Here is a 12,082-nt window from a genome sequence, read left to right on the forward strand (position 1 = left end):
GAGATAATTTGAAACAATCTTAGTAGAAGACCACTAGATGATGTCACATACAAAAATATCAAAGCCCTAGGCCCTGTGGTTTTGGACAAGAGGTTTTTCAAAGTTTTTCCCTATGTAAGTCTATATAAACCATGTGACCCCCTGGGTGGGCCATATTAGACCCCAGGGATATAATTTGAATCATCTTGGTAGAGTACCACTAGATGATGCTTCATACCAAATATCAAAGCTTTAGGCTCTGTGGTTTTGGGCAAGAAGATTTTCAAAGTTTTTCCCTATATAAATCTATGTAAATTATAGAAATAAACAAAGGGCCATAACTTACTAAAAAATTGTTGAACCAGTCTGATTTTCAGGGGGACACAACTAGGGTACCAATACATCATTCTGACAAAGTTTGGTCAAAATCCCCCTGGTAGTTTCTGAGGAGATGCGATAACGAGAAATTGTTAACGGAAGGACGGACGGACGGAATGACGGACGGAATGACGGACGGAAGGACGACGGACTACGGACGCAGAGTGATTTGAATAGCCCACCATCTGATGATGATGGTGGGCTAAAAATACAGCCTCTATTGCATACACAAGGTTTTTCTTTGATTTGACCTAGTGACCTAGTTTTTGACCCGAGATGACCCATTTTCGAACTCGGCCTAGATTTCATCAAGGTTATCATTCTGACCAATATTCATGAAGATTAATTGAAAAATACAGCCTCTATCGCATACACAAGCTAAATGTTGACAGACAGACAGACGACGGACATCGAGCGATCAGAAAAACTCACCTGAGCATTGCTCAGGTGAGCTAAAAATTACAACATCTCTTGCCTCTGTCTAGAGAGAAAATGTTTTCTGCGAAAATATCAGTGTCAGTATGAAGAAATTAATACTATTACCGATTACTTGATCCTACAGACTTTGTAATCTATGTAGCGGTTGTGATGCGTATTATTTTTTTCAAGTATTATATCAAAAAAGGTAGGTAATAATAAAAATTCATATTATGTAGAATCTGATTATTAATCTGAAAGTTTTAAGAATTTATAGTGACCTAAAAATGCATATATACTATAGAACTTTGCATAACCAACTTTTAGTAACTCTTTAAAACCGATAAAGCGGGAGAGCTTACCTAAGAACAAATAATCCAATTTGTTGATTTCCGTATAAGTTTTTGTTGTTGTAGTAACAGGGGGGTGGGGTGGGGTGAATCGATAACTAATAGCCTTGGTCACTAAAATATTTATCTTATGCATTTACAGGCGAACGGTTTTTACTAAACAAATGTACTTGAATGAAGTTTAAATTAATATTAAAGTGAAATGCGGAACAAGTCGAATATGTATATAATACTTTATTTGTTGTCAGATAAAAGTAATATTTAGTAATATGAATATGTATCTAACATATTAAAAAAGCGTTACATATTAACATCTAAAACAAACATTTACTTTCAGGACCATCATGTACAAACAATAAGTAATTGCTGTCTGTTGTTTTAAATCGATTTTTAACGGACCATTATGACATTTTCACAAATTAAAGTCGACGATATTTCCGATTGACTGTAAAGTTTATTCTTTTCCTCTGTTTTACTTCCATTTGCAGCTGTTAAAATCTTCAAATATGACCACAAACGTATTTTTTTCAGCAGGGCGCAAAATGAGTACTTTATTATTATATTTATTTTTTATTATTATATTATACCCACATTTATATAGCACTTTTTTCATGCACTTATACACGTTAAAAAGTGCTTTAACAGAATAATTGCAAAAATACAAACAAATACCTAACAATTTGAAAAAGCGTACATGATTTCATTCACTATCGTTTCCCAAAAAAAAAAGGAGAAAAATGGAGGGGGATCACCATTTTAAAAATTCGAGCTTTTTACCATTGCGCTTCCCCTACCCCAGTAAAAATAATGATACCTTAAATTTTTTTCGTGAAAATTTGGGCCATGATCTTTACTGTTCGATATTTACTCAGTATAGCAACTCTATAACATGTCCATTACGATATCTTATACTGTTAATTCTAAGGCTGGGTAATAGTTTGTACTGATTCCTCCGTCTGTCATAAGATTTCTGACATGAGTGCAAAAATCATATAAGCTAAATCCCCGAGAGAAAGAAAAAAGACGATATAAAGACAGAAGAATGTGGAAATTAATGGTGTATATGCTACGTATACTGACAGACTAAAATTTGTATAAGTTGCGGAAACACATGAGAATTAGATGTTTTAAACTAATTTTACGATAAATTTGTATTTAAACGCGCATTAAACCCCTAAACCCTTCATTGCTGGTAACGACAGCGGAAAACTTTTTAATTTCCCACTGGGTCAGGGTTTGATTCCCGGCGCGACCATCTTTTTTCTATATAATATTATGACATTTTAAAATAGTTTATATAGAAACGAAAATTCCTATTTTAAGTTTCATAATGTACAATTTCGCTTATCCTTTATAAACTGATAATTCTTCTTTTAACGAACCTCCTTTCAATATTTTAAATCCGTAGATGTCATTTGTGAATTTTATCGTAAAGTATATCCTGTGCATTTAAGGAATATTGATTAAGGAATATTAAAGCCGGTTTGCCTGGGGCTATATATTTCGAAAAAAAAAAAAACTGTGAGAACAATAAACATCTTGCGGGAAGGTCTATCTTGCATGATCTACCGTTTTTTTTTCTGTTACTCTAGCCAGGCCTGTTCACGTGCACGAATAACATGCGCTCGTGCAAAACCAATCATTCTAAAAACAAAGTGGTCATTTTTTAGGAATGAAATCGATTATGTTGTCCTGCTTTCCCCCTTTCCCTCCCCCCTCTTCCCTTTTTTCCTTTCCCTCATTCCTCCCTCTCCCTTCCCCTCTGACCTTCCTTATATGCGACAGCACCTCCCCTCTTTGATGAGCCCAGACTTCGATGCGCCCGCCACTCCATGTGAGGAGCGTCTCTCTGTACCTACTTATCGTCGCCCCGCCCGCTTACGCCCTTCTTGCCCTTGATATTATTTATTATATTTAGCTTAGGTCTTTATATGTATCTATGGACTTTAGAGATCATTTTCCTCCAGATCAGTATTAACCAAGAGAGAACAACAAATTGAAGAGTGGACTTACTGGTGTTTGCAAGTTGTAATACCCAAAAAACGCAACCCCTCTTGCTGAAATTAACAAACCAAGATGCATAAGCACACAACACAAAAAACAGTGATTTGAACATAAAGAGAGAGACGTTTATGATGAAATTTTACTTGTCTAAGAATATTGACTGACCGCGAAATGGAAATCTGGAAACTCTCAGATTGTTTAACCAAATATTAAAAAGGTTTAGAGGGCAAATATATCGTTCAGAACTGTTCGTCGCAAAGTTAAAGAGATGTATGAAAATTAAATTTAAAAAAGCCTAACAATGCGACTGTTAGTCATCTCATATATTTTATCAAACGTACAAAAGATTTATGGGCATTTTGGAATAAGTTCTAACACGGAGGATTGAGTAAGGCAGACAGGTTACGGAACACAATTTAGCCCTAGTTTACGTAACGCTGCGTTGGTTTCATTTATACCGAATGGCTGTTGTATTTGTCGAAATTTTGGTAGGAAGTAAAATGGGGAGGTGTTATTTAGCTCCCATTACCGCACTTTGTGCTTTTGAAGTTTTGTGACAGGTAAAATCTCTCTTGAAAAAAGACTCTTCGGTACTATGTTATTACTGTATGTCAGTTTTGAAGACAATCAATCAAAATGAGGTGAGATTGGCCGGAAAAAACGTGTGACGGCACTATGAACACCATGCATTTTATATTAGATATAATTGGGAGATAGATTTTAACGTAATATAACCATAAAATACAAATAAATCACTGTAGATAAACTTGTATGAAAATATCAACGGCACATTTAATGATAATCTAATTTCTTTTCGCGACAAATAAGTATGGTGCGTTCTGACACTTAAATGATGTCGTCATCCCTGCCCACATGTCATTTTATTCGTCATAATTTTCACATCATTTAATAGATATAATTATCAGTATCTATGAATTGCAAGAGTCCATTTTTATAACTTTTAATGCATGCATTTTTTTTATTCCAGGTTGACACAAGAGTTGTTTACTGGGATCAGAAAACGGGACGACTATGTATTTTCACGATAGAGAATAATGTATAACTCCGTATTAACGCCCCCCCTCTAATTAACACACCCCCCCCACGTTTTTTGGGGAAAATAAAAAAATCTTACCTTCAAAAATTGGTCCTAGATCAGACACAATAATATCCAGATAATAACAATTCCATAACAATACAAATGAATTTTAAAAAAAAACCACACTATTAACACAAACTTTTAAACACGTCAACAGGCATGGCACAAATAAATCTACTGTGTGTATTAAAGTACTGAATATGCCACGCTATAAACGCTACTGTATTGATCGAATTTAACTCGGATGATGTCACTCAGCGCGCGACTTTACACAGATTCCCAGTACGATTACGAATAGGGTTATGTCAGTGCATGAATTGGGATGAACAGGGGGGCGTTTATACGAGTTACTGACATTGTTCGGATCAAATTTTTCGTAAAATGCATCGCCCCCGGGGGCGTTTAAACGGGGTTATACGGTATACTTATGTGTGAAGTTTCTACTAGTTTGATCAACAGATGCAGACAGACAGCCCGGATGAGCCATTCGTTCTCAGTGACATTCGCAACAACAGATAAAAGCTTGTACTTATTGAGATCAGAAAACTGAATATTTCCATGGGGTTCATCATTTATAACCTGCTTACATATCGTGTTCCAGCACAGAACCAACATGCGTCTTTTTAAAGCGCTCGTTTTGAATACATCTTCAGACATTAGAAGGGGTGTACTGCTCTTCTTAGCAGACGGCAAATCGAAAAACCTATAGCGGTAATCAACATTCATGGGAATAACGAAAACATGTACAGACAGTAGTAAAAGAAGTGATACTATGTTGGTTTTCTCATGGCGCGGCATGGACAAGAAATAAAAATGATTCATAATCGTTTGAAAAACTTGATTTAAAAAGTATTTTAGTTGAATAAAATGTTAATTTAATCTGACATGTCTCCAATTCTGAATAACAATATGAATTTTTTTTTCTCATACCCTGTCTTTGTCTTGCTTTTTTCTAACATACCGTATTCTGCTGTAGGTATGACTGACATTCATTTTGTCACCTTCAGTGTGTGCCCATATACGAAATCAGTTCACATAAAAGAAAAATACGGGATTTGTATACTACACATAGTGCATATATGGGAAAAGTCTGGTAAATGTATCTTTTAGAAATACTGGTCCGTGAATTCCCCGAATATGAAAACCAAATTCAGTCTAAATGTGACACAAATATGGAATCTGTATACTCTGCATATCTTGCATAAATGGGGAAAAACCTGACCCGTATTTCAAAAGCTACAGGTTCGTATATCCCCGTATATCAGATGCAAATACATTCCGTATATGACACAAGTACGGGATCCATATATTGCGTATACCATGCATATACGGGACTAGGCCGTAGCCCGTATAGTAAAAAATACAGTTTTGTATATTCCCCGTATCTGACACAAGTACGGGATCCGTATATTGCATATACCATGCATATACGGGACTAGTCCGTAGCCCGTAATATCAAAAAAGTACAGTTTCGAATATGCCCCGATATAAGAAAACAGTACAGGAGCCGTATACTTAGTAATATCATGCGTATACGGAAAAAATCCGAAGCCCGTATATTAGAAAATACAAGTCCGTATATGCCCCGTATATTAGATGCAATCACAGTCCGTATATGACAAAAATACGGGATCCGTATACTAAATATATTCGGAATATACAGGCTCGTATACGTGTTCCGTATATTCTAAAATACGGGACGTATATGGGAAAAATTTATGTATATTCGGCGTATACGGGATCCCATATATGCATGACAAATATACGGACTTCCCGTATACTAGATGTTCCGAATACAGGATCGTATATTAGGTCCGTATATTTGTAATATACATCCCATATACTCCCGTATTTTCGAAATATATGGGACCGTACACTCCCGTATATTGACCCTTTTTTCGCAGTGATACTGCTGGCAATCTGTCCTTTATTTTAATGCAGTATCTTGCAAATTTAAGTCTGCACCACACTTTGATCCATGTAGATAGACAGGGCCCACAATGGGATAAAAAAAAGTTTAAGCCACTTTCATTCAGTTGGTAGAAGAGTGGGTGTGGGGAGGGGTGTTCCCTCCTGCTTTTATTTTTTTTGTAACTTCCATTAGTAAAATAGTGCTGCAGTCACATTTTGAAATGAAAAGGGTTGCAGCTGGTAAAAGGGCACATAAAACTGCAAAGTTGCAATTCAGGTGGAGGGTGTGGAAGGAATATCCACTCCTGCATGAAGGGCTTTTAGTATCACCCCAAGAAAATTTTTGAAAATGTAGGCCCTTGACACAGCACTTTGTGCATTTTCCGACTGAAAATGTCAGGTTTTAATTTCTAGATATTACCTATTACAATATCCAAAATATGAATTATTGACACTACGTGTTTTTATTTTCAGGTCATGCCTCCAGCAGAATATAAGTCTGATATATGTATATGTTATGAAAATAAATTTTAAAATTATTTCTGTTACAATAACATTAATCATGTATATTACTTGAATGTTAAAATTTCAGAACACAGTGTCTCGATAATTATCCAAAAATATTATATCCGAATATGATCATATTTTTCTAAACATCGCCTAAATCTCCAGTTTCAAAGATAGGTTTGACAAATTTTGATGATGAGAAGACAGTTTAGCAGCATTTTGCAGTATCCGACATTAAAGTTTACGGTAACATTACCTCGTATTAATATCATTTCCTGAAAAACTTCAGTTTGACACGGTCGCAGACGATCTACTTTCGATTTCAAAAACATAAAGAAAACAATACAATTTAATGTTTCCCCGATTTGGTTATTTCTCGAAAAATCCTTTATTCAGTAGAAATTAAAACAAAGCAGTAAGTGGTTATTCCTCATCCGATAATTTATCCGCTAATTGAATGCAAACAGCAATCACATGAGTCCAGGTGTTTACTACATGTGTTATCTAAAACAAAGAATGAGTATCATTTCGATTTTTTTTGCGACTTGACTTAAAGGCAAATTATTAGAACCAGTCAAAGTTCTAAAAAGGTTATGATTTAGAACAAAGGTATACTTCGCCACTTTGGATTTTAAAGCGCCATTTTAATTGCAATTTTGCCAATTTGCCGATCTCTGAGGCAATTTTCCATATTAATTTTTTGATAAATCGTAGTCTGTATTTTCAAATTCAAATTCGTAGAAACTACGGACAATCCGCAAATGTAAACAGGTCTGCAAAAATGTGGTCTCTTGAGTTTAAACAAGTATTTTCTTTGATGCCCTAGTGATCTACTTTTAACGCCAGATAACCCATATTTGAAATCGACCTAGATTTCATCAAGGCCTGCAAAAAATTTCATGAAGATCAATTGAAAAATATGGCCTCTACTGCATACACAAGGTGTTTCTTTGATTTGACCTAGTGACCTAGTTTTTGAACCCAGATGACCCATATTCAAACTCTGACTAGATTTTATCAAGGCGATCATTCAGACTTAATTTCATGAAGATCAATTGAAAAAAAAACAGCCTCTATTGCACACACAAGGTTTTTCTTTGATTTCACCTAGTGACCTGCTTTTTGACCCCAGATGATCCATATTCGAACTTGACCTAAATTTCATCAAAGCAATTTCATTCTGACCAAAATTCATGAAGATCAATTGAAAAATTCAGCCTCTATTGCATACACACGGGTTTTCCTCGATTTGACCTAGTGACCTATTTTTTAACCTTAGATGACCCATATTAGAACCTGACCTAGATTTTATCCAGGCAATCATTCTGACCAAAATTTATGAAGATCAATGGAAAAATACAGTCTCTATCGCATTCACAAGCTTTTTCTTTCATTTGAACTAGTGACCTACTTTTTGAACTCAGATGACCCATATTCAACCTCAGCCTAGATTTCATCAAGGCAATCATTCTGACAAAATGTCATGAAGATCAGTTGAAAAATACAGCCTCTATCGCATACACAAGGTTTTTCTTTGATTTGACCTAGTGACCTAGTTTTGTAACCCAGATGACCCATATTCAAATTTGAATTAGATGTCATCAAGGTAATCAATCTGACTAAATTTCATGAAGATCAATTGAAAAATACAGCCTCTATCGCATACATAAGCTAAATGTTGACAGACGACAGACAGACTACAGATGCCAGACATCGAGCGATCACAATTACTCACCTAAGCATTGCTCAGGTGAACTAAAAATAATAGGGGCCGTCTATTTTGTAAGCCCAAACTTCAAATGAAGTTTGAAAATTCTAGGTCGAATAGTTCCTTAGTTATTTATCAAAATTGAAGTGTGACGGATGGATGGGCACTTTGACCTTGATCTTTGATGGAGTGACACCCCCACCCCCCCCCCCCCCCCCCCCCCCCCCGCCACCACCAGTGATTGAGGGTCATCTACTCTGTAAATCCTATGAAATTTGAAGGTTTAGGGTCAAATAGTTCTCAAGTTATTGGTCGGAAATGGTTTTCCTTATTCTGGCCCCTATGACATTGACCTTTAAACAGATTGACCCTAAAATCAATAATTTTTGTTGGATTTAACGTCGCACCGACACATGATAGGTCATATGGCGACTTTCCAGCTTTAATGGTGGAGGAAGACCCCAGGTGCCAATCCGTGCATTATTTCATCGAGAGCGGGCACCTGGGTAGAACCAACGATCTTCGGTAAGCCAGCTGGATGGCTTCCTCACATGAAGAATTCAACGCCCCAAGTGAGGCTCGAACCCACATCGATGAGGGGTAAGTGATTTGAAGCCAGCGACCTTAACCACTCGGCCACGGAGGCCCCCTAAAATCAATAAGGGTCATCTTCTCTTTCTTTCTAATAATCCTATGAAGTTTCAACATTCTTGTCAAGTGGTTATTGATAGGAAATTGTTTTCCATGTTAAGGCCCCTGTGACCTTGACCTTTAACATAGTGACCCTAAAATCAATATAATCCTATGAAGTTTCAACATTCGGGGTCAACTGGTGGTTCTCAAGTTATTGATTGGAAATGGTTTTCTATGTAATGGCCCTTGTGACCTTGATCTTTGATGGAGTGACCCCAAAAAACAACAGGGTCTTCTGCTCTATTTGCAGACAAGAGTAAAAAGGCCGATTTTTGGTAATTCAAGGGCCATAACTCCAAAATGCCTGGACCGATTTGGCTAGTTATCGAACTTTGCTGAGGTCTTATGGTCAAACACATTTTGTTTACGTTTGGTGAAAATCGGATGAGAAATGTTCGACTTAGAGTGCGGACAAGCTTTGTGACACAAAGACAGACACACACACAGACTGGAGTAAATCAATATGTCTCCCACACTACTGTGTGGTGGGAGACATAAATATGGCCTACAGAGTATTAAAAATAGTTTTCTATGATCTGACCCAGTTTTTGGCCTTAGGGCCCTAAAAACATGTTTCTAATATGATCAAAATTATTCTGACAAAGTTTTATGTAGATCAGGTAAAATGTGGTCTCTTGAGTGTCTGTTACTTGACCTAGTGACCTAGTTTTTGACATCAGGTAGCCTAGTCAGAATAATCTATGATGATCAATCATCAAGTATAAGAGTGGCCACTTGTTAACAATATTTTTCTATGGTATGATCTTATGACATAGCTTTAGTATTCTAACTTATGATGATTAGTAGACAATGTGTCCTTTGGTTTGTTAAATATTCCTATAATTCCTTACAGTGACTTAGTCTTTGACCCATTTCAAACTTTACAAACATTTTGACCAGGTTTCTTTCATGTATTATAGGTAAACAGTGTGACCTTTTGCACGTTAACATGATTTTTCTATTTGCCGTGAGATCTATTTTTTTACCCAAGAGCAAGCACTGAATTAACAAGAGCGCCGCCAAGCGGGGCAATATACGCCCGAAGGCTTACATCATAGGATGGGAGCAAAATTTTAAGAACTTCACTGTTCAAGCCCCAAAGGACTGGAACAACAAAAGGAAAACTTCAAAAAACAAATCCACAAAAAAAAAATTCAAAGTCTACAAAAAAATCCTTATCAGGTACAGGTATGTAAAAATACACCTTAAAATTGGAGGTACCATCCATGTTGTACCACAGAAAAGTGGTCTCGGTTTTTCCCTACGGCCAATAATAAAAAGTTTCAAAATAAGCTATTTATAGTAACATAAAAGGGAAGTAATTCAAAAAAAAATTATTGTAAGTAAAAAAAAGAGATCTGCCAAATAAAAACAAGAGCACTGCAATGCAGAGCAATATACACAAAGCAAAGTCATATATGACCTTTGACCCTTAAGTGTGACCTTGACCTTGAAGTGAGTCATCCGGAACATGCGCTCTGCACATCGTTGCAATGTGGTGAACATTTCTGCCAAGTTTCTTTGAAATCCTTCCAGCAGTTCAAGAGTACAGAGCGGACACGAAAAAAAACTGATATGACTTTTGACCCCTAATGTGTGACCTTGACCTTGAAGCAAGTCATCCAGAACATGCGCTCTGCACGTCGTCTTGGTTTTGGTGAACATTTGTGTCAAGTTTTCTTTGAAATCCTTCAAGGGGTTCAAGAGTTACAGAGCGGACACGAAACAAACTGATATGACCTTTGACTCCTAAGTGTGACCTTGACCTTGAAGCGAGACATCCGGAACATGCGCTCTGCACGTCGTCTGGGTGTGGTGAACATTTGTGTCAAGTTTCCTTGAAATCCTTCAAGGGGTTCAAGAGTTACAGAGCGGACACGAAATTGCTAACGGACAGACGGACAGACGGACACCAGCGTCATAACATAATACGTCCCTTCGGGCGTATAAAAAGTCCTGCAGGTTACGCAGTATAGTGCAGAACAAATGTCGCAACATTATTGTAGCATAATGAACAGTTCAGTGAAGCATTAAGTCATGTGACTTCATATAGAAAGATTGGTTTTATCGAAGGGAAAATCCACTTCTAGGCTTCACTAACGCTTCGTAACACTTAATTTTCAAATTCGAAAAATATGTGAATATGTATACTAACATAATAAATGCAAAGATTAGTAATTACAACTCATTTTATGACAATTACTTGCATACTTGGATAAAGTTAGTATTCTGATATTCCGAGGAATAAATCAGAGTTTATCTGTTTTAGTTAAACCCTATGCTACGTCCATACGCGTCCATATGCTGTAGTCAAACGTTTTTTTTTTCAGGTTTTGGTTCAAGGGCATCTGTCATTCCTGTATCAGGCTTTCAAGCTGTTACCCAGAAAATAATAAAGCGAGAAGTAGGAGCAGTTTTTTTTTAAAGTAAAGTAAAAGTTGGGATTTTGTTAAAAAGGGGTATAACTCTATCAAAATTCAAATCAGAGTAATGAGGATTGTTTCTCCTGGTGTAGACTTTGATAGTAAATAACTATTTCAATTTTCAAGTCAAAAGATATTTGACTTCATCAAAAACTTTAACCAATGGCAACGCTGGGACGAGTGCAATAGCTCTAAGTTTTCTTTGAAAAATTGAGCTAAAAAAAAGTAGGGAAAAGTAGGAAAAATAGGGCCAACTTGACAGTCTGCTGTATGAATATTCAGTGGGATCTGTCACACTTTCAAATCAGTGTAAAGTTCATAGAAGCATAAAATAAAATTATAACAAAGGTTTTTTTCGGATCCGAGGTATGCAATTTATAGATATGGAAGAACTTAACGAAATAGTTTTAGATAGAAGCAGTAGGTTTTTAACATGCAAAACATGATTGTTAAACTGGATAATCTTGTATCATGTGACTGCTCCTTCATCCAAAATTGCAATTTGTACTGATTTTGTTGTACGCAAGTGCGTTAAGACTAAGTTATCAATGCAAACATTTTGACCAGGTTTCATTACTATTGGAAACAAGCTGTCCGTAAGACAGCCAATGCT

This window comes from Mercenaria mercenaria, unplaced genomic scaffold (assembly GCF_021730395.1).
Source record: "Mercenaria mercenaria strain notata unplaced genomic scaffold, MADL_Memer_1 contig_4810, whole genome shotgun sequence".
Taxonomy (NCBI): domain Eukaryota; kingdom Metazoa; phylum Mollusca; class Bivalvia; order Venerida; family Veneridae; genus Mercenaria; species Mercenaria mercenaria.